Source organism: Macaca mulatta, chromosome 6, assembly GCF_049350105.2.
Source record: "Macaca mulatta isolate MMU2019108-1 chromosome 6, T2T-MMU8v2.0, whole genome shotgun sequence".
Lineage (NCBI taxonomy): Eukaryota > Metazoa > Chordata > Mammalia > Primates > Cercopithecidae > Macaca > Macaca mulatta.
In genome coordinates, this window is record NC_133411.1 from 13,919,143 (window position 1) to 13,946,823 (window position 27,681).

The following is a 27,681-nucleotide window of genomic DNA, read 5'->3' on the forward strand; positions in this document are numbered from 1 at the left end:
TTGTTTTTATTCAACATTATTTTTATCATGATCATTTTATTCATAGTTAAAAATCAAGTAATTCTACAAATTTACCATTAAAGCTCTCTACCCCCACCACTCAAATTATCAGAGGCTATGGTGCTAAATATATATGTTTATGTGTATAAATAAAGTGTATTAAATTATAGAAATATATAAACAAACATGTATAATATAAAATATTAACTATAAATAATATGAATATAAGAATATTTCTACACAAAACTTTGAATTTATACTATATATTGGCTAAAAACCATTAGAATTTAGATCTTATACACAAATCTCTATTTCATGTGATTTGTTTTATCAAGCTGATTATATGCTATACAATTCTCTTTTTTAATAGGTAGATAGCTGGATAGAGATACAGATTACAGTTAGCTATAAATTATTAAATATTCAAAAGTTTAGAATTTATAAACTATATTGTCATTTATACCATGCAGTGTTTATATTTCTTTTTCAATACAACTTTTTGGTCTTTTTCTGCATTTAATTATTGTCTCAATTATTTGATTTATTTTGTTTAATATATGGCTTTCACTATTTCACAACCAAAATCTCTAACTGAAGTCTAAAATCCCTTGCAATATTGCCTCACACCTCTATTAATCTAATGCAATTGTCTGTAAGTTTTTCCAAATTTATAGCATCATTGACCTTTTTTAGCATAGTAATAGATGTCATGGGATATACATTTTTCATTGAATGTGGTATTGGCCTACTTTTGGAAGATAGTTAGCTATATTTAAATAATAAATTATTATTTAAACATGAAGATTGTTTTAAAAAGTGGAAATCATTTTGGTTGAATCATCTAGTCACCTTTAACTAGAAATGATGACTTATTTGCGGGTTCACCTGCTTTATTACTTCTAGATCCAAGAACAAAGATCCAAACTTGACACCATCTATTCTTTAGAACAGATACATTGGCCAAATGTCACATCTGAACATTGTTTCATAAGCAATAAGAAAGCCAAGACTTTTCTAATTTTAGAACATCCAAAATGTTTTTGTCATCCTAATTTGTGCTGAAATATCCTAGGCTTCCAATCAATAGAGAGGAGAGTAATTTTTTGATAAACTTTATGTAACAGAATTTTATGTAATTTAAATACAGTAGAATTTTTTTAGATGATCATGTTTTAGCAAATGAAAAACTCCAAGAAATGTTAGTATAAACATGCTTTTTCAAGTTCTGATTTTAAATATTTTTAATGAATTATCTCCATGTTTTTAAGTACATTTATGTCAAATTATATTATTCAGAAACACAATTTTCAGGTTCTAAAGCCTTCTATTTGTCTCAATTATAAATGTAGAAATAAAGATATCTGAAACAATGGACAAATGAAAGTACATTGGTTATAAAGATTTTTTGATTTAAGTTTTCAAGCAAATTTGGAGTGATGAAGATGAAATATAGAAATATGGTAGGCATACATCAGCAAGATAACTTTAACCTCTCCTTACTGACTTCACTAGCAACTACGTTAGGTGTAGGTATTTTCAAAAAATGGTGAAATTTCCAGATTTTACAGAGCACAACAAACTTTTAAATTCTGAAAAGATGAATACGCTTCTACACTGTGCTTGTTTTCTAAAAATATGTTCTTTACTCTCCTCATCATTCATTGATTTCCTGTTAATTCATTATAATTTGTTAACTGGCTAACACTCAATATATAACTCCAGGTTTTAAGTTTTGGACATGAGGACTCTAGGAATCAATTAATGGGTACTAAACAATTTTTGGTCTCCTAAAACAATGAAATATTTCATACCTTTATGAGTAGAATCAGGGCTTTCATTAGATTTTTATAGGTGTCTCTACATGAAATGGTAAAAAGTTGTGTAAAAGGGAGAGGAAGAAGGAGACAGTAAGACAAAAAGAGAAGGGTCACTATATACTGTTTGTATTGCTAAATAAATTCTTTGCTGCATAATTTTTTTTTTTTTTTTTTTTTTTTTTTTGAGACAGTCTCACTCTGTCGCCCAGACTGGAGTACAGTAGTGCGATCTCGGCTTACTGCAACCTCTGTCTCCTTAGTTCAAGCAATTCTCCTGCTTCAGCCTCCCGGGTAGCTGGGATTACAGGCACGCAGCACCATGCCTGGCTAATTTTTTGTATTTTTAGTAGAGATGGGGTTTCACCATGCTGGCCAGGCTGGTCTCAAACTCCTGACCTCGTGATCCACCCGCCTTGGCATCCCGAAGTACTGGGATTACAGGCGTGAGCCACTGCACTGGGCCAAAATTAAGTGTATATATATCTATATCTATATACATTATATATAATTATATATTATATATAACCATATATTATATGTTATATATAGTATGTATATATTTTAAGTACTTTCTTCACACTAATGCCTCATTAATTTGTAAGAAAAAGCTGCTTCTAGCAACCTCCATAGTTACACTTTGACAGTAATCTGAGGACATTTTTTTGTTTTCAACTGCTAATGCATTTGTTTTCTGGACAAAACCACTCAAAAAAGAAAGTGTCAGGAGTAGAAAAGTCACTATGGAGTCGAGCTCACTGTGGTCTGCACTGGTCTGGACTGGAATATGTAATTCAGCATTGTATTTAGAAGTATTGTAGAAATATTTTGTTTGGCCAACTTTTTGTCTTTAAGGACTTGGTACTTGTGTAAATGACATAGAACATAGACATAATTAGTGAAACATGACAAAACTACATGAACAGTTTTTCCCAAAGTTTTAAATCTGTGTTATACATAAAGGACATTGGGAAAATAGAGAGTTTGAGAAATGAAACCTTTCGAAATTTGAAAAGTTTACCTGTCTTAATGAAGAAAATGGTTTTACTTCCACTAATTTATGAGCCTGTCTTCAGCCACCCCTTTTTGAAATCTTTGAAACGGGCAATAATTATACATTAATGGATAAATCTTTTTTTTTTTTTTTTTTGAGACGGAGTCTCTCTGTGTCACCCAGGCTGGAGTGCAGTGGCACGATCTCGGCTCACTGCAAGCTCCGCCTCCTGGGTTCACGCCATTCTCTTGCCTCAGTCTTCCTTGTAGCTGGGACTACAGGCACGTCCCACCACTCCCGGCTAATTTTTTTTATTTGTAGTAGAGACGGGGTTTCACGGTGTTAGCCAGGATGGTCTCGATCTCCTGACCTCGTGATCTGCCCGCCTCGGCCTCCCAAAGTGCTGAGATTACAGGTGTGAGCCATTGCGCCCGGCCAGATGAATCTTTATTGGTAGTAAATTTTGATATTATAAAATCTTTCCTGGATATTTGACATTTTGATAACATTAAAACCTTAATGAAATATGCTGTCAATAGGCGTAACATACAGGGAAAAATGAGTAAAAATGCTAATTTAAACAGCTGTTTTGTACTGATCTCAAGATTAGCAATCCCATTTAGGACTAATGTAAAACAATTTATGCACAATTTGTCTTTACTTACAAAGGTCTTTGTAGTTTTCAAAAATGATTTACTTTTTTTTTTATTTGATGGTCCTGAAATACCTAGAAATGCTGGAATTAAGCATTCTTATATCTACAAATATCTGTGTTAATCAAAGATGTTTTATATTCTTTGATAACACAGTATTTTCTCTATTTATATGGTCCCTTATCTATTGCTGAGCAAATAATTGATTTATAATGTTTTTAATTTTTATGATTTCCAATTTATTTAAAATAACTTCATGTGGAAAAAAGGAAAGTACATGAGAAAATAACAAAAAGTTGGGGAAAAAGAAGCATTTTGCTCTATCCAAATAAGAAAAGGACTTATTTTTGTCGTGGGATGGGAATAAATGAAAAAAATTAACATTTATATTAAAATATCTGAAGCATTGCTATTTAAGAATTGCCCACCCCCCATTTTGTTCCCTAGGAAGTAACATCATTTGGGCATTAAAAAAAAAAAAAAAAAAAAACTAGAATGACTATCATCAGTTGTGTTGTTGTGTGGTTGTTGGTTAGTTCTATATAAAGAAAAATAAATGTGCAACAAAGGATTGGGAACAATTTTAAACAGGATGGTTAGCGAAGGCCATACTAAGATGATTTTTAAAGAAAACAAGGAAACATCTGTAGGAAGATCATCATTCTAGCCATGCTGTCTTTTGACGATGGATAATATGTGATGCTCTTAAGGAATAATAAGGAATCAGAAGTAATTAAAATGAAATGAATAGAAGCAATTATAGGATACTAGATCCAAGTAGATATAATTGTTTTTGTTCTATAGGTTATTGTAATGCTATTAGCTTTTGCTCTGATAAAGAGGAAAAGCCATTTGTGGTTTTGGGCTAACAGCTATGATTATGATCTGCTTTTTGTTTTAGCAAGGTAGCATTAGTTTCACTGGCAAGGACAGACACAGGGAAACCAGTTGGGAGGCTGTTGTGATAAATTGGTTAGAGAGATGTTGGTGTTATTTTCTAGAAGGGTAGTACTAGAGGTGGGGAAATAATCAGATTATAGACTAAAGATATGTTTTGATGCTACAACCAAGACAATTTGCTGATTATTTGGATACAGGGTAGTTCCGAAAATTTTGTCCTAAGCAACCAACATGATGAAGTTGATACTAACTGAGATGATGAAGACTATGGAAAGCAAAGGTCTGGGTAATGGGCACATGGAAGGAACAGTACGATTTTGATTTTAGCCATGGTAAGTATGAAATACATGTATATTCAAGTGGGAATGTCACTTAAGCAGTTGGGTAAACTCATCTGGACTTGATAAAAGACACCAGATATTTTCATGTAAGAGTTCTCAACAATGACTTGAATGAAATTGCCAAGGGAATAACCAAAGATAGAGTTTAAAAAGAGGGATGAGAATAAGCCATAACATTGTCCATTGTTAACATCCCAGAAAGAGGAAGAGAACCTTGGAAATAATCAGAGGAGAAATGAGTTGTGAGGTATGGGGTAAGCCAGGTGAGGATAGCATCCTAGAAAGCAAATAAAGAAAGTTTTTTCAAGGATCAGGGAATAATCAGCTTTCTTAAATGCTGCTTGGTGGTCAAACAATGTAAGTATTGATAATTGATCATTGGATTAGCAAAGTGGATGTCATTAGTGACTTTGAAAAAGGTAGTTTCAGAGTAGTGATTTGGAAAGAAGCTAGCCTGAAATGAGTTTAAGAGAAGAGAAAAGGAAACAGGAAGACAACAAGTATAAACAACATTGATAGGACTATTGCTCTAAAAAAGGGGGCTAATAAACATAGTGGGGATGTCATGTGGAGAAGAAAGAGGGAAAGTTTTGTAGTGTTTGTTTTTGATCAAACAAACAAAACCATGTTGTGTGCTGATAGAAATGATTCAATAGACAAGGGGGTGGGAGATGATCAAGGGAGAAAGTACAATTCCCAGAGCAATATACTCTCAGCACAAGAAGAGAGGAGTTATAGAGTAAATGTGGAGAAATTGGCTATTTATGGAACTCTGGACAGTCTAGCTACAATAAAAGTAGAGCAATATATAGGCACAGGTGCAGGTAGGCGAGTATATTAAATGATATAACTTCGTAGAAGTTTTCTTCTAATTTCTCTTGTTTTCTCAATGAAATAGGAGGCAAGATTTCTAGTTGATAATGAAGATGGGAGAAGAGGTTTTGAAAATGTAGATGTGTTTAGATCAGGGAACTGTATGATCTCTGTGAAGCATCCAGGGCTCACTTAAGGGTAGTGGTAATGAATCCAAACTTTACCTTGAACTGAATGTTTTTCAGAGACTGAGTCTATGACAGGCCATGGAAGTTAATTTGTTAATAGACAGGGAGATATGCATATTTTGGACTGTGAAAAATTGGTAGATTAATGAGATTCTTGATTCTGGAGTAAAGTTGCTAGATAAAATATGAGGTGCCTAGTTAAAATTGATTTTCAGATAAACAATGACATTGCAAATAAATATGCCCCAAATATTGCATGGGGTATACTTATACTAAAAAATATCTGACGTCTATTTGAAATTCAAATTTACCTGGTTGTTTTGTTTTTGGTTTAATTGTTCTTTTGTTTACTTTTTCTGCATCTGACAATTCCATTCCAGAGAAGTTAAATCATTTTGGAATATTGGATGCATGACATGAAACATAAGAAGTGATAGCTTGTGTAATAATTAATATTGAGGCAATAGAGCAGTTATAGTATCTGTAGTGAGACTAATTGATTGTGACTGGTCAGTGGAATATGGAAAACAGATTTATCACAGGAGAAACAATCAAGGACTTGAGATTACTTACTATTTGAAGGATTATTAGCAAGGATGTTCAAATCACCAAAAATTAAGATAGAGGTGAAGACACATATTAAGAATACTAAAGAAATTTTAGCAAAACCTTAATGAGTCTTAGATAAGGCAAGTGGACCATGAGACAAAAATAAAAGTCTGTGATGATAAAGCTGGAAAGAAAAGAAGCGTTGAAATTAGAAAATGCATAAAATATACTAGGACTAATCAAACAGAGGTAATTACTACCAGTAGTTCACCACCTATGATAGAAATAGAAAGTCAAAACTGTGAGTGCTGTCATGAGTTGGATATTTTTCTCACATTCTTCCTGTATTAAATGTTAATATTTCTTTTATAATAAAAATGCACAATTATAAACAAAGCAAAGAGATACGATTTTAATTGAATATTTTTTACCATTTTACCATATGATTAGTAATTGACAAGCACATTTTCCTTCTATAAAAGTCAGATATGTGACGTCAAGCAATATAGTTAAGAATTGAAGCAAGTTTTATTTTTACAGTGAAATATAGAAATATATGCAATGCTTATGTTTACATTAAAATTATAAATATTTCTAAAATAGTATATTTTATGACTAAAATCTTGTTTGTAAGAAATCATACCTGTGTGTTTTGTTTGTGTGTGTGTGTGTGCATGTGTTTGTGTGTGTGTATGGATATACCATAAAATTGAGTGCATGGTATTTTTGAACCAGGGAAATGGATGTTGCTATAGTACACTAATGTGTGAGACCACATAATGCTAGGTTAGTATACAGTATCAGTACTCCATTAATATTTTTCCTCAGTACCAAGGCTCACAAACGATATTCTCAATCCTGAGTTCTATATAGCTGTAGATTTCTCTGGTTAGATTTTTCTGAGTAAAGATAATATAAAACATATAAAAAGGAAAATAAGTATAAAGTTTATACTGAGTGCATTGACATAAAGTTATTCTAGAACAAATAATTGTGTTTTATAAACAGCTGAAAAGGAGTCTTGGAAACATACACTAAATTACTGCAATTAGAGAGAGTGGTTGTTACTTGTGGTGAGACTGAAGTACACACAACTTCCATGTGAGATTGTTAATTGCAGGTAATTTGTTGTAAACAATAACAAGAGAGCAGTAAACTTTGAATCTAGAGGATGGATTTTAATTGTGCTTTGCTACTAATTAGCTGTTTATTTTGGGGAAAGTTGTGTATCTTTTCTGGGTGCATGTGACCTGATATTAAAAATGAGTTGAAGGGCTAAGAGTCATTTTTAATTTTAAAAGGCTTACCTTATATAGAAGTATTTATGTAAAAATAATTGTTTATACTTCCATTTTCAGCTCCAACATGTAAATAGCTTGGAAGTCATAACTTCCATTCTTACAAAAAAAGCTGTACAAATAAAAAATCAGTGACTGGTTTTGGATCCATTAGGTAAAAAAACAGGGTAAAGTAAAACACCACATTTGTATGTAGAAATTGGTATTTAGTGGGACAGTTGTATTTTAAAAGTCTTGATGGTGGATGATATGGTTTGGCTGTGTGCCCACCCAAATATCAACTTGAATTGTATCTCCCAGCATTCCCCTGTTTTGTGAGAGGAGCCTAGGGGGAGGTAATTGAATCATGGGGGCCAATCTTTTCTGTACTATTCTCGTGACAGTGAAAAAGTCTCACGAGATCTGATGGGTTTATCAGGGGTTTCTGCTTTTGCTACTTCCTCATTTTCTCTTGCCACCGCCATTTAAAAAGTGACTTTCACCTTCCACCATGATTCTGAGTCCTCCTGAGACATGTGGAACGGTAAGTCTAATTAAACCTCTTTTTCTTCCCAGTCTCAGGTAAGTCTTTATCAGCAGCATGAAAACAGACTAACACAGTAAATTGGTACCAGTAGAATGGGGCGTTGCTGAAAAGATACCTGAAAACGTGGAAGGGAGTTTGGAACTGGGTAACAGGCAGAGGTTGGAACAGTTTGGAGGGCTTAGAAGATGACAGGAAAATGTGGGAAACCTTGGAACCTCCTAGAGACTTGTGGAATGGCTTTGACAAAAATGCTGATAGTGATATGAACAATAAGGTCCAGGCTGAGGTGGTCTCAGATGGAGACGAGAAATTTGTTGGGAACTGGAGCAAAGGTGACTTTTGTTATGTTTTAACAAAGAGACTGGTGGCATTTTGCCCCTGCCCTAGAGATTTGTAGAACTTTGAACTTGAGAGAGATGATTTGAGGTACCTGGCAGAAGAAATTTCTAAGCAGTAAAGCATTCAAAAGGTGAGTTGGGTGCTGTTAAAAGCATTATGTTTTAAAAGGGAAACAGAGCATAAAAGTTCGGAAAATTTGCAGCCTGACAAAGCAGTAGAAAAGAAAAACCCATTTTCTGAGGAGAAATTCAAGCTGACTGCAGAAATGTGAGTAAGTAGCAAGGAACCTAATGATAATCCCCAAGATCATGGGGAAAATATCTCCAGGCCATGTCAGAAACCTTCATGGCAGGCCCTCCCATCACAGACCCAAGGCCCAGGAGGAAAAAGTGGTTTCGTGGGTTGGGCCCAGCATCCTTGTGCTATAGGATGCTATAGCACATCAGCCTAAGGACTTGATGCCCTCTGTCCCAGCAGCCCCAGCCATGGCTGAGGAAGGCCAACATAGAGCTCAGGCTGTGGTTTCAGAGGGTAGAAGCCCCAAGCCTTGGCAGCTTCCACATGGTATTGAGCCTGCAGGTGCACAGAAGTCAAGAATTGAGGTTTGGGGACTTCTACCTAGATTTCAGAAGATGTAGGAAAACTCCTGGATGCCCAGGCAAAAGTTTGCTACAGGGGTTGGGGCCCTCATGGAGAACCACTGTTAGGGCAGTGCAGAAGGGAAATGTGGGGTCAGAGCCCCCACACAGAGTCCCTATGGGGGCAAGGCCGAGTGGAACTGCGAGAACAGGGCCACCGTCCTTCAAATCCCAGAATGGTAGATCCACCTACAGCTTGCACTGTGTGCCTGGAAAAGCTTCAGACACTCAACACCAGCCTGTGGAAGCAGCTGTGAGGGAGGTTGTACCCTGCAAAGCCACAGGGGCAGAGCTGCCCAAGACCATGTGGGAAAGACTGGCCCCCATGATTCAATTACCACATCAGTGTGACCTGGATGTGAGACCTGGAGTCAAAAGAGATTATTTTGGTGCTTTAAAACTTGACTGCCCCCACCTGGATTTTGTACTTTCATGAGGCCTGTAACCCATCTGTTTTGGCCAATTTCTCCCATTTGGAAAGGCAGTGTTTATCCAATACCTGTACCCTCATTCTATGCAGGAAGTAACTAGCTTACTTTTGATTTTACAGGCTCATAGATGGAGGGAACTTGCCTTATCTCAGATGAGTCTTTTGGACTGTGGACTTTTGGGTTAATGCTGAAGTGAGTTAAGACTTTGGGGAAAGGCATGATTGGTTTTGAAATTTGAGGACATGAGATTTGGAGGGGCTCAGGGTGGAATGATATGGTTTGGCTGTGTCCCTATCCAAATCTGAACTTGAATTGTGTCTCCCAGAATTCCCATGTGTTGTAGGGAGGACCCAGGGGAGGTAATTGAATATGCGGCCCAGTCTTTCCTGTGAATAAGTCTCCAGAGATCTAATGGGTTTATCAGGGGTTTCTGCTTTGCTCCTTTCTCATTTGGTCTTGCCACAATCATGTAAGAAGTACCTTTCACCTCCCACCATGATTCTGAGGCCTCCCCAGCCATGTTGATTTGTAAGTCGAATTAAACCTCTTTTTCTTCCCAGTCTCAGATATCTCTTTATCAGAAAATGGACTAATACAGTGTAACTAATCTCTGAAATATTTTAGAAATGCAGCATTGCTTTTGGTTTACTATTTTTCTAGGTAGAAGCCATTCTACTGGCTTCCATTTGACCTGTCCCATCATAATGACTGATATGATTTGCTTGTGTCCCCACTCAAATCTTATCTTAAATTGTAGCTCCCATAACCCCATGTGCCATGGGAGGGACCCAGTGGGAAGTAATTGAATCATGGAGATGGGTTTTTCCCATGTTGTTCTCCTGACAGTGAAAAAGTCTCACAAATTCTGATGGTTTCATAAAGGGCAGTTCCCCTGCACATGCTCTCCTGCCTGTCGCCATGTAAGATGTGCTTTTGCTTCTCCTTTGCCTTCTGCTATGATTGTGAGGTCTCCCCAGCCATGTGAAACTGTGAGTCAATTAAATCTATTTCCTTTATCAATTACCCAGTCTCTGGTATGTCTTTATGAGCAGCGTGAGAATGGACTAATACAATAGCCCTTACTGCACAGGTCAGGAAACCAAAGTGGGGATTCTGCCAGTTCCTAAGGATGTCTATTCTAATTATGCATCTGAAACTGGGGAATTAGCCACAGATTGGTTCTGTGAACCACTGGATCCACTACAATTTAGACCTTACTTAGTTAAAGCTGTATGGAATGCATGTTCTCCATAAGCCCTAAGCTGATAGAAGGCCACAGTGGTGCTTTGGGTCTCCTGGAGTCAGCGTCAGTTCAGAGCCAGTGTATGCTTTTAGGACAATATCCAAAAAATTTCTACATTTTTAAATGTATATTTTTATCAGCCTTACTGACTTCACTCAGTAGTAGGTCTATGGAGCTTCGTGTGCCACCATCTTAGAGTGGAAGAACTCCTCAGTTTTTGTTTTTTGGAAGTCTTTATTTTTTATCTTTCACTGTAGAAAGGATTACAAAAAAACTTGGAAAATATAGGAAACAAAATAAAATGGCCAATGCAAGTCTAACTATATCAATAATAACAATAAAAGTATATAGATTAATAAAAAGCAGAAATTATCAGAATGTATACTAAGAAAACAAGATGCAATTACATGATCTAAAGGAGACAATCATATTCAAAAATACAAATAGTTTTAAAGTAAAATAAAATAATAAAATATGATGCAAACTATAACCATGAAAAAGTTGAAATTGACATAAAATTATCATATATAAGAGACGTTTAAAAATGTTACTGGACAAAAAGATAGATATTTCACAATGATAAGAAGGTCAATCTATATGTTGGTCACTTGATTCCTCCATTTTCAATATAGAACACAAAACAACAACAAGACAAAAACATCAACTACACAAACATCACAAGGACATAGGTGAACAATATTGGACACAAACTCTACCTAATAGACATCTGCAGGACCGTTTACCCAACAAAAACAGAAAACATATTTTCCTCAATAGTACATAAAACATACTCCAGAAATAGACTATACACTAGGCTATATAGAAAGTCTTTAAAAATTTGAAAAGTTCAAAATTGTATAAAATATCTTCTTTGAAAAATTGGAGTAAAATTAGAAATTAATAGCAAAGGGATTAGGCTGTTAACAAATATGGTCCCCAACTTATGGTGGTTCCACTTACAATTTTAATTTTGGGGGATAGCACAAAAGCCATTCCATACACACTCATTCAGTAGAAAGTGTACTTTGAGTACTTATGCAACTATTCTTTCTCTTTCAGTACAGTATTCAATAAATTAAGTGAGATCTTGTACACTTTATTATAAAACAGTTTTGTATAAGATGATTTTGTCTAAATGCAGACCAATGTTAAGTGTTCTGAGTGCTTTTAAGGTAGGCTAGGTGAAAATGTGCTATTCAACAGGTTAGTTATATTAAATGCATTTTTGATTTATGGTATTTTCAGTTTACAATGAGTTCATCAGGACGTTACTCTATTTTAGTTGAAAAGCGTTTATAATAGTGTTTGGATGTTTGTCCCCTCCAAATCTCATGTTGAAATGTAATCCTCAATGTTGGAGCTGAGGTCTAGTGGGAGGTGTTGGATACATCATGAATGGCTTAGTGCCATTTTCAAAGTAATGGGTGAATTCTTGCTCTGAGTTCACATGAGATCTGTTTCTTTCAAAAGAGTCTGAGACCTCCCCTGTCACTCTCTTGCTCCCTTTCTTGCAATGTGACATCGCCTGCTCTCCGTTTGCCTTCCACCATGACTGGAAGTTTCCTGAGGTCTTGCCAGAAGCAAATATGGGCACTACGCTCCCTGTACAGCCTGCAGAACCATGAGCCAATTAAACCTCTTTTCTTTATAAATTACCCAGCCTCAGGCATTTCTTGATAGTGACACAAAAACAAGCTAACATAATCTATATATTAAAACTCAATCCAAAGTAAGTAGATTGTGAGTAAGAAATAATTATGAGAATTACAGTGGGAATCAATAACATAGAGATCAGGAACAAACTACAAAAATCAACAAAGCCAAAGGCTGGTCAATTCTTTGAAAAACTCAATAAAATTCAGAAAAAATATTAGCTGAACTACTCAATAAATAACAAATAATCAAATTATCAAAGTCAGGAAATAAAGTAAATATATTACTGTGGAGCTTATATAAATATAAAAAAGAATTGTAATGTAATACTACAAATAACTGCATGCCAACAAGTTATATAAGTTTGATGCAATGGACAAATTCCTAAAAGGCACAAACTACTCAAACTGGCTCAATAAGAATTTGAAAATCAGAGTAGAGCTTTAACAAGTAATGAGGTTGAATTAGTAATCAAAAACATTACACAAAGAAAATCCCAAGACCAGATGGTTTCCCTGATGAATTCTACTAAACTACTAAAGAATAATTAACACAAATTCTTTACAAAACCCTCCAAAATACAGAAAATGAAGACATCACAGGAAAACTACAGACTGATAACATTAGCAAATCACATATAACAATGTATTAAATGATTACACAGTACAACCAAGTGGACACTTTTCCAGGCATGCAAGGCCAATTCAACATTTGAAAATCAACAAATACAATCTACCTTGTCAATGGAGTAAAAAGAAAAAAATCATATAATCATATTACTTGAATCATTGCTGGGCATGGTAGCATGTGCTTATAGTCCCAGCTACTTGGAAGACTGAGGCAGGAGTCCAGGTACTGGAGACCAGCCTGGGCAACATAGTGAGTGAGACTCACCTCTTGAAATAGTAATAATAATTAACAAATATATTATTAATGCAGAAGAAAAACATTTGAAAAAAAAAATCCCAGAGTTATTTATGGTAAATAAAAAAAACCTATCAATACTTTGTTGGGGAAATTTTATCACCTTGATAAAGAAAACCTTAACCTACATAATACTTAATCATGAGAAATGGGAATCTTTCCCTCTAAGATCAAGACCAAAGCCTGCATGTCCGCTCTCATTACTATTTAACATTGTACAGAGAGTTCTAGCCTTAACCTCACTTAAAAGAAGGGAATAAGGAAGCTCTCTTAGGGCCTCTTTTATGAGGGCATTAATTCCTTTAGGTGGGTTCCAGTCTCATGACCTCATCATTTTCCAAGGCCCCACCTTCTAATACCTTCACACATGGGAGATTAGGGTTTCAGTGTGTGAATTTTGAGAAGACAAAAAGGTTCTGTTTGTGGCACATTGCAACCAAAACTATAAGCTAAATGTCAATGAGCTTATAATGATAAGATGAACGAATGAATGGACAAATTCATGAATGAATAAGTAGATAGGTAAGATAGATGATACATAGACAGATAGCTAACAAATCTCCCACGTGGAAGAATTTTAGCTCATATATGCACACATTCCACCCTCAGAAAGATGGAGCTTAACCACCATCTCCTTAAAAGTGAGTTATACATAGTAACTTTCTTCCAAAAATATAACATACAAAAGAGAAAAACAGAATAGCCTGACAGTGGAGAAACTTACAAACACTATCTCAGTTATTAATCAAGGTCAACATCAACAACCATAACTCATGTTGATAATAAATACTCCTATGATATGATAAAAATGAAACTTTACTACTTTTGCCTCTCAAAAACCCATAACCTCAACCTAATTATGAGGAAAACATCAGATGAATCCACAAGAGAGATAATCTGTAAAATATATGACCATCACTTCACATAAATGTCAATAGCATCAAAAATATGAATGTCTAAGAAACTGTCACACTGTAGAGGAGCCTCACGAGACATGACAATTAAATGTAATGTGGTATCTTGGATGGAATCCCGGAACAGAAGGAGAACATTAGGTAAAAACTAAACAAATCTTCGTAAAGTACGGACTTTATTTTAAAGCAATGTGACAATAAAACTTCATGACTTATAACAAATGTACCATCGTAATACAAGATGTTAATAATAAGAGAAAATGGGCATAAGGGGCATGAAAACTCAATGTACCATCTTTGTGATTTTTACTGCAAATTTCTAAAGTTATTTTTTAAATTAAAAGAATAATTGCTTCAAAGCGCTGACAAATATTTATACTTGCCTGTGAAAGGGAATTAAAATATTTATATGATTTATTTCTCATCATTCAGACTTTTCTAACAAATAGAGAAACAATCACAGTTTCTTAGAAGCAGACCAAGTTCCAAAAGCAATGCTTCATATGTAGCAAGCAGAAACATTGTTCAGGAATATAGGCAGGATGGAGAGCCAGAAGGGAAGATGCAAGGGAGGGAGGCGAAAGAGAAGGTAGGAAGAAGAGAAGAAAGGAAGGAAGAAGGGGAGGAAGGGAGGAAGAGAGATCATTGTATTAATGCCATTTTCTTACTATATATATGGTAATAAAGTATATACATATGTACTTCATTTTATATATACTTTAACATATTAAAGTATATATATACTGCTATTTAATTGGCAATCTGCCATTTAATTGGAAGATGAGACTCCTACATTGAGACAATTGGAAATAAAAATAGTGTGGCTTGTTACAAACTTCTTGCTAGTAATATGTAGTCATTAGCCTGCCCCCAATTTTCCTATGAGGCTGTTCATTCTACTTGCAACCACTAACTCCCACCCGCAGGCTATTTGTGAAATGTGAGGGTTCTGGATTTACCAAATTTTTTCATATAATATTCATACTCCAAAAGCTTCCTTCAAGTAAAATATGTATATAGAATGTCTAAGGAATATCCATAAATCTTTACTTTCTAAAAATTGTTCTTGAGTTATACTAGACTACCAAGCAGATTTTTGTATTTTGGCTGAGAAATTGCTTTTACTGAGAACATCCAGGCATTATGCTTTCCGCCTAAACACTATGATCTTAAGAACAACTATATGTATTTTTAATGACTCAAGAGATAAAATAGATGATCAAGTTATCTCTGTTACTCAATATTCATTTTATTATGACAAATAAGAGCAAATTCTCTCAGGCCTGAGTACCAGGAAGCATTATACAAAGCATCACATTATTTTTAAAAGACATCCCAAACCATCATCATCATCACAATTATTCATGATGACCATTCATCATCATCGAATTTATTCTCCGTGAGCTGTCTGTAATGAATTATCGAAACATTCATGGCTGTCTCATTTTGTAAACAAACTTCAGATCATTCATTTATTTTAACTTCAACTTGGGGTATTTTATGTTAATATGTCACCATTTTTTAATATCCACTTACCTCAATGTTCAAAACACACTCTCAAAAACCACTTAAAACATTTTATTTTAGGTAGTTGATAAATGTATTGGATATTCATTAAGAAAAGTTTGGATACTATCTAATTGTCTGATTCCTCCCTGTGTTCTGATTCCTCTCACACCGAGTTGTCTGTATTCAATGCACAAATGGAAAATACTTTTGCTTGGGCAGGATTTGCCTAATATTTGAGCCTAAGTTTTCCTCTTCAGGTTTTCTTCAAAGGTATTTTTGTTTTGTTTTGTTTTTAAACGGAAAGCTGAGCTATGAATAGGCACCTAGAAAAAGATGCTAACAGTCAGGTGGACTTTATGGTTAATAATAAGTATTTAATGAATAATTATGTAATGAATGAATGCAATAATATATTACTTCCAGCTAAAATCTAGAAAAAATATCCCTGAGGCTCAATGAGGTTCTCTGATACTCATATGCTTTCCAATATGCAGTCAAGTTTTCTTATTATACATGAATGTACTTCTCATTACCTTACCTTCATGGTGGCAGTGACTTGAGGCCTTAATAGATGAAAGCAAACAGTTCGATATACTTCAATAATCTCTAACTCTGAAGCCATTATTATTAATATTAAAATATTATTTTCACATCTATGAAGTTTATGTATGAAGAGTATTTAAATTTATAATGTTTGCTTTATAAAAAAGCAAAGATTCGTAATAAAATTTAAGGTTCTCATTAGCTATCTGATACACAGAAAATATAATCGGGAGTATCCATTAGCACTTTTGACGACTAATTTTTTCTTAATAATTTGTTAACCTGTGATTAAATAAAAAATAGCTCTTCAAAACATACAGCTATAGACATTTACAAACTAAAATTTCAGTCCCTAAATTTTATAAGTTCTTAATTTTGTATAAAATCAGAGAAAAATACACAAAGTATAATTGTACAGCCCAATTAATTACCATAAGAAAACACACACTTGGCGGGGCCAGTGGCTCACGCCTGTCATCCCAGCACTTTGGGAGGCCGAGGCAGGCGGATCACGTGGTCAGGAGATCGAGACCATCCTGGCTAACATGGTGAAACCCCGTCTCTACTAAAAATACAAAAATTTAGCCAGGCATGGTGGCGCCTGTAGTCCCAGCTACTCATGAGGCTGAGACAGGAGAATGACTGAACCCGAGAGGTGGAACTTGCAGCGAGCAGAGATCGCACCACTGCACTCCAGCCTGGGAGACAGAGTGAGACTCCGTCTCAAAAAAAACAAAAACAACTAAAACAACAACAACAACAACAACAAAAAGAAAACACACACTTGGGGTGGGCACTCCTGTTAAGATGTAGGATAGAAAAAGGTCATAATGCCTGGTGCCTCCAAACCATAACAGGCTCCCCTTCCCCGAAGTAACAACAATCCTGAATTCCAACCTCACAGATTTCTTTCCTAAGTTTTTAACATAATACAAATAGAACCATACTAAATGTCTTATTTTCATTCTGGCTTTTTTTGTACAACATAATTATGAGATTGGTGCATGAGACATATATATGTGTAATATATATTTAGAAAGATATATATGTGTAACATATATTTAGAAAGATATATATGTGTAATATATATTTAGAAAGAGATTGGTGCATGATTATATATATATAAAAGATACGATATGCACCAATCTCTAAATATATATATGTATATTCTAAACATATATACACACAATGGCATATATAATATATATATATCTTATTTCAATATTTTAAAATATTGTAATTGGTATGCCTATTGGGGTTCTGCAGAGATTTTATATATGTGTATATATAGAGAGATATATACACACATACACAAATATATATATTCCTGTGTGCATACTCTGTGTGTGTATTTACGTGTGTGTGTATATATACATGTATTTTAAAAGGGATTTGTTATAAGGAATTAGCTTACACAATAATTATGGAGGCTAGAAAATCCTGAGCTATACAGGTTGAGTGGGTAAACTGAAGGGCCAATGATGTAATTTCAGTGAAAGGCCACATTACTCAAGACCCAAGAGGAACCAATGTTTAAATTTGGGTCTGAAGGCAAAGAAAGTTAATGTCCTGCTTCAAAAGGGCATCAGGCAGAAAACAGTCTCTCTATTTGGGGGAGAGTCAGGCTTTTTGTTCTATTCGAATGTACAAATGATTGGATGTGACCTACTCATATTAGGAAGGGCACATCTGCTTTACTTAATCCATTTTATAATTTAAATGTTAATCTCAAACAAAGTCCCATCACAGAAACACCCAGAATAATCTTTGACCAAATATCTGAGCATCCTGAGGTTCAGTAAAGTTAACATATAATATTAACCGTCACAATATGTGTTATTACTGTGATGTATTATAGTTATCATGCTACACAATGTATTACATTGTTTATAGTTCAAGTGTTTTATCCCTTCCAATGTTGAGGTGCATGTAGCTTCTTTCCTTCTGGAATTTGTTCCAAAAAAATTAAGGAATAGTATACACATCTTTGGGTACACTATGTTTTGCAACAACTGTCTTTTGCCCTGCTGCCTTTCAAAGCTATCTTCATAATAAATCAAATGTCTGCACACATGTGGACTTACAATTTTTTTTTTTTTTTTTTGCTGGCTCTCTCCTGACATGTTCTATTCTTTTGCTGATACCCCACTGTTTCAAATATTGTAGTTTATTATAAACTTGATATTTGATAAACACCTGCATTTTTTTCTTCCTCAATATTATCTTGGTTAATCTTAGTTCTTTGTATTTCATTATATTTAAAATCAGCCTGATGATTTACACAAAAATGAAAACCATTTTATTGATATTTTATTGTTTCAACAGTTTGAGGAGAATTTACAACTTTAAAATATATTCTATAAGTTCTATCAATATACTTTTGTAGTTGTTTGTGCATTGCTTAATATCCAAATATTTAATACCTTAATATCCAAATATTTGACTATACACGAATTGTCTGTTGTTTATTCTTAGCTTGATTTTGCTGTGTTCTGGTAATATGATCTAAATATCTAATAACTATAAAATAATGACTAATTTATTTGCCTTTAAACTACTTTTCTGCCTATTCGACCCACTCATGCTTTGTATGTTGTGCTATCTTCATTTCTTGATCGTTTATTAGATTATTAGAGTACCTTTATCATTTTATTTTCCCTATTACAATTTGTTTAATTATTGAGGGAAGCTGCTATCCTAGAGATTTTAGAATGTAAGCTTGACTTAATAAAGTCTAAAATTAATCTGTGCTTTAACCACTTATCAGGCAGTTCTTTTTCCATCTTTTATACTCAACATGCCATTTTACAATCATGGTCATATATTTTTATTTCATATGCATTTTAAACTTAACAATGTATTTTAATTATGTTTACTATGTCAATGTATATTTATATATATACAAACATATTTGTCTTTTATATTGCTCTTTCTACCTGAGTTTTCATTTTTCTACCTGGGATAAATTTTATCAGTCTGAATATTCCCATTTTTTTAGCTCTACTTTGACAAATTACGTTATTATTTATCCTAATTTATCTTTATGTTGTCTTCAACATAAAAATATTTTTCCTATGAACAGACTTCTCAGCTGGCAGTCAATTTAGCACAACAGTTTAAATATATTGCCTCCTTGTCTTCTCATTTTTATACAAAATTGTTGTATACTCTGTAATAAATAAGCTGAGATGTTGTTGCTTTTTAGAAGTATGATATCACTTTTTTATGAATTACTTAAATATTTTTATCTCTTCTTTCCAGCATTTTAACATTTGATGTGCCTAGATTTCTTTTTACTTTACTTTTTGAAAAAAGCTTTGCTCGAGGTTTATACTGCTTTCTGCATTTGTGATTTAGATGTTTTTATCACATGAAAACAATAGTCAGAATTCTTGCTTGGTTAGTTCTCAACAACTCCTCTTATTTCATAATCAGCAAAACCTGTGGCAAAGTGGATCTTAATAATTTTAATCTTAAAGACTCTGGCATTTCTTTCACAGATAAAAGCTCTACTATCCTTCTCTACCTTGATTTTCTTCCACATTTATATTTAGATTTTTAAATTTATTCTGAGATTGAGAGATAATCCAAAACAATGAAAGCTGTTATTTCTAGAACAACAATAGAAATAAAGTTTTAGAGATAATCAATAGTAATTTTTTTCTAAAATATCCTAGAATCTCAAAAAGTTAATTAAATACATAAGTTACTAAAGCATAATTATTCTGAATAATTGTTTTAAACTAACATCTGCATTTAAAAGAAAATATGCTTACAAATATGTCTATTATTTTCTTAAATATAGAATTATGGCAAGAATTATGGTTACCAATTTGACTATGAGAAACTCCATAATATAGTATCTTCATTAAAACGCACACACAAAAATATTTGGAAAGTCAGGAATTCCCTTTATAGTTATTAGCCTAATATATATAGTTTCCATCTATAGTATATTAGTGTATACTAGATATGGTAGCATAGTATATATAAATATACAGTTAATAGCATATATCATTTGAATGATGAATTTATGATAAAAAATATATAGCTATTTACTCTTTCATATATATTTCAAGTAACTTCATCGGGATCCTAAAACAAATTACAGCTGTTACATTTGAGAAGGATGATATTGCTCTTACTGATCAATTTTGTGAGACTAATATTATTTAATAAAATTTGTTCCATTGAGGAATGTTAAAGTGCGTGCCCTCAATGTAGAAGCATTAAGAACTTTCTGGTGGTGCTTTTTTTTTTTCGAGATGGAGTCTCGCCCTGTCGCCCAGGCTGGAGTGCAATGACGCGATCTCGGCTCACTGCAACCTCCGCCTCCCGGGTTCAAGCGATTCTCCTGCCTCAGCCTCCCCAGTAGCTAGGATTACACGCGCGTACCACCACGCCAGGCTATCTGCTGATGCTTTTAATCAATGAGGTTCAATAATTGATGAACATATTTTTTTAGTTCCTTTACACCTTGGGTGGGATAACCTAAGGTGTAAGGGAACTAAAGACATGAGGTGCCTGTCTTAAACTGTCTTCCAACGTACCTTTCTTCAGAATATCTCTCTAGGAGCTTCTTTTGCTTCACTTTCTCATCTCCTCACTTCCCTATTAAAGTTTTCACAGATCCCATTCCAAACGAAACACACTTGAAATCCAATCCTATTTTCAGAGTTTACCCAAATTGACAGAACGGCCTTTCTTGTTCCCTTTGTTTATTCAGCATTATCTTCCTAATCCTCAGGCACTGGATTCCCGAATGTGTCATTCCTCTCAATATGCCTTTAACTTGGGTCGTTCTTTATGTCATCTCATCCTGTGCAGTGACTTTAAGTATCCCTATTCTGTTAAGACTCAAATTTACATCTCCCGTCTCTTCCTCTCTCTCAGAACCCTAGACACACGCATCTCCTGCACACTCACCATTTCCATTTGCAAACCTGAAAAAATTATTCAACTTACTGTGTCCAAATTTAAGCCTTACTTCCTCTATCACCCATTTATCCTTCTGGGTCCTAATTTTTTCTTTTCTGGGTAATGTCAACTACACTTTTCGTGGTTTATTCATTACAAATTATTTAGAGCCATTGTTTACTCCTGTCTTTCAAAAAAATGTTTGGCTGAGCTGATAGGGTCATCTCTACTTTTGAAATGCAGATGAAATCTGACCATTTATTTATACTTCTGCCCTTGTCAAAACTACCATATTTAGATTCCAATATTTCTTCTTATTTCCTGCCTTGCCACTCTAGGACAGATACAGCATCTTGTAAAACTTATGTCAGACCATGGTACTTTTCTGTTCAAACCTCCATGAACTCTTTGTCACTCATATTTAGATATAAATATCCTACTTTGGTTTATATTTCTTGACATGATCTGGCCTGTCCACTCACTTTGAACATCTTCTGTCACTGGCCTCATCATTCACTCTATGCACTCATGGTGTCTGCAACACATCAAAACTACTCTTTAAGCAACTGCTTTTGCTTTTCTCTACACCTGGAAGACTATTCCAGAAAATGGCTCCATGATTTCTTCTCTACTTTATTTTATTGTTCTCTGTAAATGTCTATCAGAGAGTTGCCTGAAAACTCTATGGTAAAATCATATTCCTGCATCATACTTTATTTCCATACCCTGCTTACATTGCTTCATAAAATTGATTCCGATCTGATATTGTTTTATGTGTGTTGTGTGTCTGCACTTCCGTATTTGTTTATTTTTTTCTCCTCCATTAAAGTGTAAGTACTATGGTGGCAGCAATATTGTCCATCGTGTCAGGTATTGCATCACCAGTGCCTGGTTCATAGCACTTGTTTAACAAATGAGAATGTGGATGGATGAATGATTTTGTTGCAGTGTAAGTTAAAGGACAGTGGAACCATTTTTATAGGCTACCAGAAGCAATACAATATTTGGTACTAAGTCAAACGAGTAGAAGGACTCTGAAATGGTTTTGTTCTTATACAACTGAAGAATCAAAAAGTTATTTTATATTATTTTCTTTAATAATATTTCTAATTTCTAATTAATTCATACATCCCCTATAGCACATTGTAAAATAACTAATTAAAATGCAAGAACAAAAGGGAAATACATATGTTGTCCAAAAGACCACCAGATGGTTAAGTATTGATAGTAAAATGGAGAGCTTTATTGCTGATATTGGTTTGCAAAATGGGAAGAGAGAACAATCTCTGGTGTGTGCCAAAAGTGCTCTCTCTCAGAAAAGGGCAAAGGCAGGGAGTTTTGTGCCTCACAGGGTCTGTTTCACACAAGAGAGTCATACATATTCACCAGGTTTGGGGGGAAATCTATAGATATTTATGAGGGAGTTCAGCTCATGAGCAATGGGTAAATGTATATATACTGTACATCCCATGTTCACTTTGGGGTAAGATTTTAACATTAAAATTAGGTAGAATTTGGCTGTTTAAGTCAAAAGGTGAACTATAGGACACAAAGACAGTTTGTGTGCAGTCTATATAAGCTGACTGAAACTGACTTAAAGTCTGCATTTCCTTATCCGGAAAGAATATTTGTAAAGCCCTTCCTCTGTCCAGTCAGAGTTGAAGTGGTCTGGGTTGTAAATCAGTGTTAAGAGGTGTCTTTACATCTGCCTGATAGCTCTTTTTCTTACAGAGTTTAGCAAGAATTACAGCCAGAGGAATTTAGAGCTTTGCCATGCCAGCCAATTCCTGAACCCTCAACTCATAGCAAACTTTTTTCCTTAACCTTGGGTTCCATCTTAGTTGATAAAGGTATGTCTATTTTGTTCTCTTAGACCACACATATATATCCAAATTTATAACATGAGTTATTATTCACTTTCTATCTTTATTAGCTTGTGTATATCCATTACTTATGACCCGGGACTGAGAGCCAAGTATTCATCCATGATTACTACATTGGTAGTAGCTAGATGAGTTATAATTTTTTGGTTATTTTTTTCTGTGATTATTTTCTGTTACGTAAATTTGCATATGTTAACACAAAAATGTGTGTGTGTGTGTGAATGTGCAGGTGTGTGTGTACATGCCTATGTGAATTTCTTTTGGGAAAAAATGTTTCTAGATTTTAGAACAAATTTAAAAGTCGATGTATAGAAACCTTTAAGAAATCCTATGGATATCTGATTTGAAGCACATACTTGTTCTGTAGACCTACAACATGTAAAACATAATTAAAAGCAAGATGAACATATGTATATAATTTGTGGGACTGGAAAAAGGCCCGATGTGCAATGGTTGAGAAAGGACTGAGACAGCGAATCTTTTGGTTCAGGGTCCGGAAGTACGCCAGGAAGGTGAGTTGTTTCCTATTCAAGAGTCTGAGACTAAGTTTGCTCCATGGAAAATGTGAAACTTCAGCTAAGGAAGTTTAGCTGAAGAAACGTCAGCTAACACAGGAAGAGATGGTTGTCTGGTTCATGTAGAATCTGACAGCACTGGTTTCCTCTGCTACCTGAGGACATAGCTCCATGAAGTGCATTGCCTAAGGAAGATAAAAGGCAGAGACAAAGCCTTCAAAACAGAAATTGAGTAAGCACACACAGGCAGAGTGATTGGATTTGTGATGTCACGTGCTGACTCAAAGATGTAGCCCTTGAGGCTCCCAGTAAATAGAATCCTCAGGATATCAGACAAGAGTTGGGAAAAGATGACAAGATAGAAGAGACTAGAAACAAATATATAGAAATGCGCACAAAATGAAACTTTAAACCAGAATTACATGAAGAAATATAAGAATCAGAAGTTGGATTCACTGTAGGCAAAATAAAAACATTCTCATACAGAGACACAGAGAGCAGAGCTATCCACAGTCATACACTCACCAAAAGTATTATTAATGAATTTATTTCGTTAGGCAGAATATGCAAGCAAGTGTAAAGAACAGTAATGGGCAGATCAATTCATTAATACCTAAAAGAGTAATAAGTCACGGACTTTGAAAACATATTAACAAATATATTAACAAATTTTCCTTGTAATTTTAAAAGCAAATGAACACTGTGGACCCCATAAAAAGAAAGAAATACGTACAGAGCTCAGGATTTTCTGGTGCTAAAGTATACAGAGATATATAAAGAAGAACAGGTAGAGATTCTGAGACATTTTAAACTTCTAGAAAATATAGCAAAATATAAATTTTAAAGAGACTTATATAGGCACTATAGGAAGAAACTATGTTTTACAGCTTCTAAGCCATCAGAGATAATGCTTCAGAGGGAAGTGTGTTTAAAAAGTTGCTTTGGGCTGGGTGAGGTGGCTCACGCCTGTAATCCTAGCACTTTGAAAGGCCAAAGCAGGTGGATCACAGGTCAGGAGTTCGAGACCAGCCTGGCTAACATGGTGAAACCCCGTCTCTACTAAAAATACAAAAATTAGCTGGGCATAGTGGCACACGCCTGTAATCTTAGGTACTCAGGAGGCTGAAGCAGGAGAATTGCTTGAACCTGGGAGGCAGAGGTTGCAGTGAGCCGAGATCGCGCCCCCTGCACTCCAGCTTGGGCGACAGAGAGAGACACCGCCTCAGAAAAAATAAATAAATAAATAAATAGAAAGTTGCCTTTGGAAAAGTACATAATAGAAGAAATAAGACAAAACATGGGAATTTACATTCCTGCAAGACAACAGAAGATAAGAAAGAACACACAACTATTCCTCCTTGCTACCCTCCACACAAACAACAAACAAACCATAGAAAAAAATCACATACTTCATCACACTGACAGGTCAGTAAAAAGAGGAATCTTATAAACCAGCGCAGAATAGCTCCTTACAGACATCTTCCCAACTACAAAAGAAAAGACAGTAATTTACAGTGGAGAAAGTTGACAGACTCTTCTCCAGCAAGAGATCCTGGTTAAAATCACAGCTAATGAGACATGTCAATACCATGTGCCAGCTGATCTAAGGCACGTAGAAGAACACAGCATCAACTCTGTGATGTTCCTGCAAATATTATGTGACCTAAATTAAATCATGAGGGATGATCAGAAAGACCTAATTGAATGGACATTCCAGAAGTGATGCTATCTGCGACTCACTGCCAAATGATTCTGGAGAAAAAAAAAGAGAGAGAGAAAGGAAGACATGTAGAGGAGATAAAAATGACAGAGGGAGGCCGGGCGCGGTGGCTCACGCCTGTAATCCCAGCACTTTGGGAGGCCGAGACGGGCGGATCACGAGGTCAGGAGATAGAGACCATCCTGGCGAACACCGTGAAACCCCGTCTCTACTAAAAAATACAAAAAACTAGCCAGGCGAGGTGGCGGGTGCCTGTAGTCCCAGCTACTCGGGAGGCTGAGGCAGGAGAATGGCCTAAACCTGGGAGGCGGAGCTTGCAGTGAGCTGAGATCCGGCCACTGCACTCCAGCCCGGGCTACAGAGCGAGACTCCGTCTCAAAAAAAAAAAAAAAAAAAAATGACAGAGAGGGAGGGAGAGAGAGAGAGACACAGAGAGAGAAAGGAATAGAAAGAGAGAAAATAAGACAGTTTGAGAGATTTAAAAAAATGGTAAAATACTTTGCATGTGCAAGAAGTGGGGGAAAGGTATACGGAAAATTTACATATTCTTGTAATTTTCCTGTAAGTGTAAAATTAAATAAAAATTAAAAAATTAATCATAAAGAAAACTGTAACATTAGAGAGCAATAATTAATGTTTTACTTACATTTCTATTTTAATTCATAAATAATCATATATATTTATGGGGTACACTACAAAAATTATAAGTATTTGAGGTGATGGATTTGTTAGTATTTACACATTTTAAAAACTCATTTAGTAACATACTTAGACTAGGAGTTTAGTGTTTGTTTTAATGAGCTGGTTTTGGGGAAATATAGCATAAAATGAGAAGAAATTAGATAATTTATAAATGAGAAGAAATTAGATAATTTATAAAATGGAAAATACAAATAACAAAACCACCAATATTTCAACAAGAATGCAAAACAATGATGGACTTGTAGGCATGAACTTATGCTCAAAATGTAAAATTATAATTCATAATAGAATAAGAATAATTTTATAAATATATTATTGATAGAATTCAACCTGTTAAATGTTTTTCAACTAAATATAAAATGAACCTGTTTTCTCAAACAGGAAGTTAACATTTAAAAATTGTTTATGTAGTGACTCACACAAAAGTATCAGTAAATTAAAAAATGTAAATACACCACTGATTACATTATCTGATCAAAATGAAATTAGTTCAAAAATTCAAAGTCATACTTAAGCAAGTCATATTATGTTTAGAGATGTAAACATGTAATCCTAAAGAAAATATTTTGTAAGTTGACTTTACTGTTAGCATGAAAGTTACTCAAATATTTTACAAAATAAGAATATTATAGACTTTTCTCATTTATAAACCTAAGTGCAAATATGTAGACTTAAGTAGGAATGCATCAGGGGAGTAAATTACACATTATTGTTATGTAAACATTTACTTCTAACTTCTCGTTTCCAGTCCTATATATGAAAACGAAAACAAACCAAAAATGCTTTTCTTCTATCCTGAGAACAAGGAAAAAAAGAACAAAAAAAATCAACTCTTGTTAGATCCATTAGAGAACTGAGGTCACAGGGCACATTCTCACCTTGAACACTGGAGAAACAAGCTGATACAAATAACCATCGCTTAATGGAGCTATTATTGGAAGGGATACTAAAGGCTAATTGATTAATTGCTTTAGAGTGAACATAGACAAGCGTAAGAGGATCATACTCCTGGAGAAACAGCCTTATTGAGGTCCTACACTTTCATGAGCTTTAACTTTAGGAGTCCCACCAGATGTTCACTGTAAGAATTGCAGAAACATTCCTTCATGTTTCCAGAGGTGAAGAAGAAAAAGTAACAATTTAGAAATATGCTGCTTCTGCATATTATTTTTGTTTTTAAGAAATGCGTATGAAATTTACAGTAAAGAATATGATGTATTTTTATTTTTGTAAATGTTACATATCTTTTACATCTGCATATTTGCTAACAAACGTATGTGTGTGTGCATGTATATATGTGTATTATATACATGTATGTAAACATCTCTTCCTGGAGATGTGGTTAAACATTTACAAGATCATTACTGCATACAGTTCTTGAAGTGAAGTTGGAAGTATTTTAACATATGCCTGACCTCAAGGAAAACTATTTTACCAGATCCTAATTAACATGCATTTTACCAGAGCCTAAGCAACATGCATTTTACCAGAGCCTAATTAATGTGAGGAAAGAAAAACTCTTACCTCCATCTCCCTCTAGCCTCTCTGTTTCACCTAACTGTACACCACCAAACACACACAAAACCTGAGAAAAAGCTGCAAATGTCACAGCACAGGAGGACAGACTGACCAAAAACCTGAGAACTAATCATAGGATTATGGAGAACATCGCCT